At 40.6% G+C, this 9,158-nt stretch overlaps 1 long non-coding RNA gene across 1 annotated transcript; it reads right to left on the bottom strand.

Annotated features, from left to right (window-relative positions):
- Positions 1-2,017: 2,017 nt before the first annotated feature.
- On the bottom strand, positions 2,018-6,896 carry LOC144588941 (uncharacterized). Its single transcript, XR_013544707.1, has 2 exons — positions 6,462-6,896; positions 2,018-5,929 (listed from the first exon to the last, which is right to left on the bottom strand). It is a non-coding gene; the product is annotated as an uncharacterized LOC144588941 (long non-coding RNA).
- Between the last annotated feature and the right edge of the window lie 2,262 nt (positions 6,897-9,158).

The raw sequence follows: 9,158 nt of genomic DNA on the forward strand, positions 1-9,158 counted from the left end.
TGATGTATGGAAGTGAGAGCTGGACCATAAGGAAGGCTGGCCGCAGAAGAATTGATGCTTTTGAATTGTGGTGCTGGAGGAGACTCTTGACAGTCCCCTGGACTGCAAGGAGAGCAAACCTATCCATTTTGAAGGAAACCAACCCTGAGTGCTCACTGGAAGGACAGATCCTGAAGCTGAGGCTCCAATACTTTAACCACCTCATGAGAAGAGAAGACTCCCTGGAAAAGACCCTGATGTTGGAAAAGTGTGAGGGCAAGAGGAGAAGGGGACGACAGAGGATGAAATGGTTGGACAGTATCACCAAAGCTTCCAACATGAATTTGACCAAACTCCGGGAGGCAGTGGAAGATAGAAGGGCCTGGCATGCTCTGGTCCATGGGGTCACGAAGAGTCGGACATGACTTAACGACTAAACAGTTTCTATTAGGTTCCAAGCACCATTCAGTTTATTCACAACACTGATGGTTTCCAAGACCCAATATGCTTTTGTCTACCTCCATTTTGTTTGTCCATACTTTTCTGATCTGTCTTCTATAATCATGAAGGATAGTGGTTTAAGACCAAATTGCTTCATCAACTGAAAAGAGAAGTCAAAGAGGAAGGGGTAGCAGAAGGGTAGTCATGTTGGTCTCCTGCAGAAGATAAAACAAAGAGTCCTATGGCCCCTTGAAGAACAATGCTTTTATTGTAGCATGAAGGTTCATGACAATAGCCCACATCATCAGATGGATGGAATGCTACCCAAAATTTCAAGTACACGTACAGTTCACAAAGTTGGAGTTAAGATCGTATAGACAGGGAGACCAAAGGGAAATTAAATTCAAAAAAGACTGAAAGTGGCTATTACAATCTTCTCATTGGCTATTCACAAAAAATGTTGCTGATAACAGAAACATCCTCCCGGCATTAAGTAAGCCAATTACCACATGTAATGTGATAAGAACCTGTTAATACCAGTTCAAGCTTCTGGTGATGAATTGGAACTTCTGAATAAATTGATACTTGGACATTTCTCTGTATCTCTCTCACAAAGTTTTACTCCACAGTGTGTACTTTAATCTCAGTGACAAGAATGCCCTGGGAGACTGGTTTCTGAATATTGCCCTCTCTGATGTAAGGAAAAAAAATGAGTTATCAAAAAAATGGAAGCTGTCACTTTCTAAATAAACTTCAGCATTCCCAGCCAACATGGCAAGTGGCTGTGTTCCTTGTGGGGAGGAAACTAGGAGTTCTAGCTTTTCTCCAGATCCCACTACCCTCATAGGTGTGTTTGGTGGGGACCCAGGAGAGAGTCTTCTCTGTCACTCCTCCCAGATACTGGAACTCCCTCACAGAGGAGGCCAGGCTGGCCCCATCTTTGCTATCCCTCTACAAACAGGAAAAGACCTTGCTTTTCAGGTATTTTCTCAGTGACTGACTGTCTAGGAGATAATAAATGGGTGGTTTGTATTTTGTTGCTTCTTAATCTGTTTGGGTTTTTTTTTTTTTTTTGGTAAAGCTTTAACCTAACATTTTAAATATGTTATTGCTTCTTCTTTAATATTTGAGTACTGTATCTTTTTTATCTTTGAATATTGTGTTTTCTAATGATGTTAGCTGCCTTCTTAAAAGAAAGGTGGGGTTAAACTATTTTATATATAGTGGTTTTTCCCAAGCATGGGCCATACACCTTACAAGCTATGAGGAACATTTTTGTTTCTGACTGGATGTTGGCCCAACAAAACCTCCCCCAAATGGCTCAGGTCAAGAAAGGATGGGAGGCAGTCTAAGGAAAGCAGTTAAAAGAAGGAAAACCAAGAAGGCCTGTGGTACTCCTCCTTGTCAGAAGCAAAGGATCTAGGGGGCTGCTCTGGAAGGAGCAGTCTTCTGCTCAAGCGAGGCTGCTGATGCAGCTCTTCATTTATCACAAAGCACGAACTTTGCCAGTGATTTGTGGCTCTGCACAAGGGAGTGTGCGTCTGTGACTTTATCTTGTCTCTCGCAGAGTAAAGCGCAGATAAACGCACACAACAGCTTCTTCTTTTCAGCAGTGTATTTACAAAATATATACAGGATATACATACATACAGCACTTCAGTATTCAGTATTCAAACCGGCAGCATGACATGCAGACATCAGTGCACAGGAGAAGAGAATGACTGTACAGAGTTCATTTCTTAAATACAGTTCTGGCATCAGTCTGGTCCAATCCCGTCTAAGGTGACTTCATGCACACAGGTGTGGCAATCTTCATATTGCAGAGAAATTGCATCAGCCAGGGATGAAGGAATGACGTCATCTCAATCTTGTTCTGCACACACACATATTATGTTCAGGCTATATAAAAATTATATACCTTAACACTCCTCCTAATTTTTAAATTGCCTGAACCCATTACACATTCCCAATGCATCTATACACTTTTCATGCTTTTGAGCACACAACGGTTTAGTCAATATGTCTGCAATATTTTCTTCAGTCTTGCAATATTCTAATTCAATTAGTTTTCCTTTTACAGCTTCCCTTACGTTATGATATTTAATATCAACATGTTTGCTCCTGTTTTTTACTCTATCTGTTTTGGCCATTTGTATACAGGTGGTATTATCTTCCATTACTTTTATTGCATTATCTGTTTTACACTTTAAGTCTTTTGTTAATTGTTTGTACCAGATTAATTCAGAGCATAAATCTGACAAAGCAGCAAACTCTGCTTCAGAAGTTGAGATTGCTACAGAATTTTGCTTTCGTGATTTCCAACCAACTATATTACTTCCAAATTTTATGACAAATCCAGTCATAGATTTTCTGTCTTTTTCATCGTTAGCCCAGTCACTATCCACATAAGCTGACAGTTTTAAATTTTTTGATGGTTGCAAAGTTAGATGATAATTATATGTTCCCTTTAGGTATCTAAAAATCCTTTTTAATCCTTGCCAGTGTTTTTCACTAGGTTTTTCTATATATCTACTGAGTATGTTTACTGACGCCGCTATGTCCGGGCGCGTCCAGTTCGCTAGATACATTAGGCTCCCTATTGCTGAGTGATATAAATCTTTATTTTCAAAATCTTTACTTATTTCATCTTCCTTTTGAAAATCCACTGTCATGGGAGTACTCACATTCTTGCACTCTCCCATACAATATTTTTCTAACATTTGTTTTATTTTGTGTTCTTGACTTAATTCAAGTCCATGTTCTGTTTTCTTTATTTGTACACCCAGATAATTTTGTATTGGTCCTAGATTTTTAAATTTGAATTCCTTTTTTAATTGTTTTTCAAACAACTCTACTTGTCTTTGATCTTTTGCTACAAAACATAGGTCATCAACATACGCCAGAAGTATATTTAAATCATTCCCAACTTTCTTGGTATATAAACAAGGGTCTGCTAGACCGTTCTTGTATCCTAGTTTCATCAAAACTTGGTGTAAACAATCATTCCAATTTTTAGCAGATTGTTTCAAACCATAAATTGCCTTGTTTAGCCTGTACACTAGTTCTGGTTTAGTACCTTCAAAACCTGGTGCTTTTGCCATATATAACTCTTCCTTTAAGTCTGCATTTAAGTATGCAGTTGTTATATCGTAGTGGTAAATTACATAATTTTTACTGACAGCAAAAGCAAGCGTTGTTCTCAATGTTTCAGACCTAACTGTCGGGGAAAATATCTCATCATAATGTATAAACCTTTTCTGTGTAAAACCTTGTGCAACCAACCTTGCTTTATATCTGTAGTTTCCGTCATTTTGCAATTTTCTTTTGAACACCCACTTACTACCTATTACCTTATGCTCTGGTGGTAGTTTGGTTTCAGTGAACACGTGATGTTCCTTCATGGAATTCATCTCCTCCTCCATGGCCTCTAACCACTTATTCTTCTCATAATCAGGAAGCTTCAAAACATCTTTATAGTTTCTGGGCTCAATATAAACATTACACACTGTAATACCATTCACTCCAAATCTACTGGGTGGCACACCCTTATTTGCCCTCTGGGACCTCCTGGGACCATGTGAATTTGTGTGTGTTTCTATCTGACTACTAGTATGTGCTTCCTCCTCTTCGTGTTCTTCCTCATCACTGCCTTCTTTTTCTTCTTCTTCTTCATCATCTGTAGTAGCTCCTCCTTCTTCATCATCAGCACAGGACTCCATGCCTTGCTTAAGTGTTCCTGTCTGTCTTAATTGACTTTTTCTTTCGTGTAGAGGGATGTATAACTGTGAGTTTGCATGTACTTGGTCCCAGTTTTCCCCTTCATTAAAACTGGCTGACCTAGAGATTATCACACTTCTATCCCCATCAAAAACCGGTATGCCTTTGAATTGGGTTCATACCCTACAAATGTCATTTTTCTTGTTTTATTTTTACCTTTTCTTCTGAGTTGTTTCGGGATATGCACCCAAGCCGTGCATCCAAACACCCTCAAATATTTTAAACATGGTTTCTTACCGTATAACAAGAAATATGGTGTGTCATCTATCGAGGAAGAATAAATTCTGTTAACCAAAAAGTTAGAGGTTAGTATCGCTTCACTCCACAGACCGTGACGCAACCCAGAGTCTGCCAACAATGCATTTTTCATCTCTTGTAACACTCTGTTGCGTCTCTCAGCAACACCATTCTGAAATGGGCTATATGGGCTCGTTTTTCTATGTCTAATTCCCAGACTTTCTAACCATCTTTGAAACCTAGTGTTTGTAAACTCTGTACCTCGATCCGTTTGCAACTGCGCCACCTTGTGGTCAAATCTTCTCTCTACTGAAAATAACCATTTTCTAAATGTATCAAATACTTCTGTTTTAGATCTTAGTGTATAACAAAAAGAAAACCTTGTAAAATCATCCACTAGAACCATTGCATATTTCGCTCCTCCTAATGATGGAGGAAATGGTCCCATTAAATCTGCATGAACTAATTCAAATGGCCTGGTTGTGACTCTGTCACTTTTCCTCCCTTTTGGGGCCACATTTGTCTTGCTACTTTTACAGACATTACAGTCCAAGTAATTTTTGCATTCCTTTATGTTTACATCCCTGGCAAAATGTTCCATTTTCTGTAATGATCTAAAATTTACATGACCCAGCCTCCTATGCAGTAAATGTATACAGTTATCATGTTGTGGTTTGTTTGTATGTATCACATGTGCACTTTCATGTGTCTGGCTCTTTAACATGTACAGATTGTTTTCTTGCTTCACTTTTGCAACTATTTTACCATTTTTCTTAATTATACACTCCTGTTTCTCAAAAGTGACAGTGAACCCTTGCTCAGCCAACGCTGATACACTTATTATATTAAACGACAATTCAGGAGCGTAAAATACCCCACTTATCTCAGTATTCAACGAAGGAATGTAAACAGTTCCTTGTCCTTCAACGGCCGTCTCTTGTGAATTTGCCATCATCACACTTCTGAGGCTGGTTTCATCTAAAAGACAAAAGAGATCCCTATTATTAGTCAAATGCACGACTGCCCCCGAGTCAATGAGCCACTCAAATGTGTGGCTGCCGGGAACCTTGTCCCTCGTTCCTCTGGTAACCAAGGAGACCGGCCTCATGTCGTTTCTTTGTTGAAACCGTTTGGAGACCTTCTTCCTGCCTTCTTTGTTGCTTGGAGGACTTCCGCTTTTGTCACAGTTCCGTTGCAGGTGATTGGTGGACCCGCAGAGGAAACAGGCTTTCGTCATCATCACTCTTCCTCTTTGTTCTCCGTCCGCCCGCCTCCTGGGCACGCTGCCATCAGCGTATCTCTGTCTCTCGTGGTCAGCACGCACGTGGCTTGCCTTTTTGTTCAGCATTCTCTGTTTTAAATGCTGTTCCTCCTGGAGAATTCTGTTTGTCACATATTCTTCTGAAAGCTCTGTTTCTGGCATGCTTTCCAAACTTGTTACTAGCATGGAGTAATCGTCATTCAGAGAACTTAGCAAAATATAAACGCGCTGTTCCTGAGGGAAGACAACATTCATTAATTGCAGTTGATTAAACATGTCCTTCATATTTTTTAAGTGTTCCGAAGCGCATTCATCCAGTTTCATCCTGCATTGAAACAACCTCCTGGTAAGAGAAATCTTTGTGCCTGTCGTCTCCCTCTGATAAATGCCTTTTAGTTTATCCCAGACTGCTTTTGCTGTTGTCAGTCCTTGAATGTGGGTTAGAAGCGAATCTTCAATGGCCAAAATGATCGTGGCTAGAGCTCTCTCATGCTCTGCCTCTTCCTCCTCACTGGGCTGCACTGGGGGGGCTGTAACGTAGCGAAACAGACCCTCCTTTCTCAACAACATCTCCGCTTTAATTGCCCACGTTCTATAATTATTTTCATTCAGTCTATTTATGGCCAGGCCACCTATATTTCCTCCCGTGCTGTATGCCATCCTTGCAGCTCTCTGTATCCTTCCCTTCCCCGGGTTTACAGACGAACTGGTTTCACTATCACTGCTGCTTAGGCTCTCCTCCTCTTTCATTTACTTATTTACTCACGTTTGCAGCGCAGCGGAACGTTGCTGGGCGCATAACCTCTGTTAAGGGAGTGTGCGTCTGTGACTTTATCTTGTCTCTCGCAGAGTAAAGCGCAGATAAACGCACACAACAGCTTCTTCTTTTCAGCAGTGTATTTACAAAATATATACAGGATATACATACATACAGCACTTCAGTATTCAGTATTCAAACTGGCAGCATGACATGCAGACATCAGTGCACAGGAGAAGAGAATGACTGTACAGAGTTCATTTCTTAAATACAGTTCTGGCATCAGTCTGGTCCAATCCCGTCTAAGGTGACTTCATGCACACAGGTGTGGCAATCTTCATATTGCAGAGAAATTGCATCAGCCAGGGATGAAGGAATGACGTCATCTCAATCTTGTTCTGCACACACACATATTATGTTCAGGCTATATAAAAATTATATACCTTAACAATCTCAGTGACAAGAATGCCCTGGGAGACTGGTTTCTGAATATTGCCCTCTCTGATGTAAGGAAAAAAAATGAGTTATCAAAAAAATGGAAGCTGTCACTTTCTAAATAAACTTCAGCATTCCCAGCCAACATGGCAAGTGGCTGTGTTCCTTGTGGGGAGGAAACTAGGAGTTCTAGCTTTTCTCCAGATCCCACTACCCTCATAGGTGTGTTTGGTGGGGACCCAGGAGAGAGTCTTCTCTGTCACTCCTCCCAGATACTGGAACTCCCTCACAGAGGAGGCCAGGCTGGCCCCATCTTTGCTATCCCTCTACAAACAGGAAAAGACCTTGCTTTTCAGGTATTTTCTCAGTGACTGACTGTCTAGGAGATAATAAATGGGTGGTTTGTATTTTGTTGCTTCTTAATCTGTTTGGGGTTTTTTTTTTTTTTTGGTAAAGCTTTAACCTAACATTTTAAATATGTTATTGCTTCTTCTTTAATATTTGAGTACTGTATCTTTTTTATCTTTGAATATTGTGTTTTCTAATGATGTTAGCTGCCTTCTTAAAAGAAAGGTGGGGTTAAACTATTTTATATATAGTGGTTTTTCCCAAGCATGGGCCATACACCTTACAAGCTATGAGGAACATTTTTGTTTCTGACTGGATGTTGGCCCAACAAAACCTCCCCCAAATGGCTCAGGTCAAGAAAGGATGGGAGGCAGTCTAAGGAAAGCAGTTAAAAGAAGGAAAACCAAGAAGGCCTGTGGTACTCCTCCTTGTCAGAAGCAAAGGATCTAGGGGGCTGCTCTGGAAGGAGCAGTCTTCTGCTCAAGCGAGGCTGCTGATGCAGCTCTTCATTTATCACAAAGCACGAACTTTGCCAGTGATTTGTGGCTCTGCACTCTTCGGTCCCCACTGCATTTATTTTAGCAAAGGCTACTGCTTTCAATCATAGCTGCCTCAGGGACTCAAAGGTTGGAGAGCTTGAAATCAACACGGTGAGAACTGTGCTATGCAGTACAGAATACGTCTCTAGCCTGGTGCATACATCACATCTCAGGCATGGAGTGAGGGTGGTATTTGAACTTCAGCAGATCTCATGCCTGGAAGAAAATTCGCGTAACCTGAAGTATGTGCATGCCTGCTCACTGAAGGTTCAACACATCTGCTGTCTTGTCCGCCTTAAAACCCCAGCCCTGCACATGATGGCCCCTTCTCTGTCCCCTCCAATGTGTGAATGTATGTCATACAACTTCTCATGGCTAGATTTGCAGTTTTAGAAACAGTTCTAAGTAAGTCACAGCAGTTTTCCATACACTTTTGATTTTGTGTTTGTTTGTTTAAAATGTTTTCATTTCATTCAGCACTTTTACCAGGGTAAAAGGGCACCACAGGATATTGGGTTAGTTGGTTCATTCCACAAGCTAGGTGAGTGGATGACCTCCTCAAGCATAAGGGCATAAGCATTGTGTTCTCTTGGACTCCCACCATATCCTCACCCAACAAGACAAGAATAGGAAGCAGCCTTGTGAACTTCCTTCCAGAGCTTCCTTCCAGAGCTCCAATGCTGCAGTGACCATGGATCCTGACAGCATCAGCACATACATATCTCAGAAGTTCTGTAGATGGGATAATCTAACATATAGCTAAGTAATATTCAGGATACAGAGTGAAACCTGGACATAATTTCAAACAACTGTTCAGTTATGGCAGTCAGGAAGTTACTCCCTCTCATGTTTTCTTGTCATATACAGTTGTGATGATACTCTGAACCCCATGAGTGCAACTGCAATGAATTGTATGCATAGCTCCAAGGTACACCTACATCTACCTAGCTGACAATGCTTTCTCACATTCTTTCCCTGAAAGCCTCTCCTGTACCTGAAATGATTTTTGTAATCTAGGCTCATGAAGAGGAAGCACATGAACATGTCCACCAATTGATTTAATCAATTAAGTAGGGGAGAAAAAGAACTAATTGTTATTATGGTGACAGTGGCACAGCTGATTATAGCAAAGAACTGGAGATCCAATAGCCAACTTAACAGGGAAGATTGGTGTAAGGAAATGTGGAATATGGCTGTTAATGATAAACTAACTTGTGAGCTTAAAACAAGACATATGGAAACCATTCTTGTTACATGTATTTGGGAAAGGGAAAGGCTTTACTCCTGGTGAAGGCTCATTGTACTTCTGGAGAGAAACAGGGCAATAATATAATAACTAAAATTAAGCAAGTAATTAATTATAAAATTTGATGTGTGAACAGAG

Source organism: Pogona vitticeps, chromosome 4 (genome assembly GCF_051106095.1).
Source record: "Pogona vitticeps strain Pit_001003342236 chromosome 4, PviZW2.1, whole genome shotgun sequence".
Classification (NCBI taxonomy): Eukaryota; Metazoa; Chordata; class Lepidosauria; order Squamata; family Agamidae; genus Pogona; species Pogona vitticeps.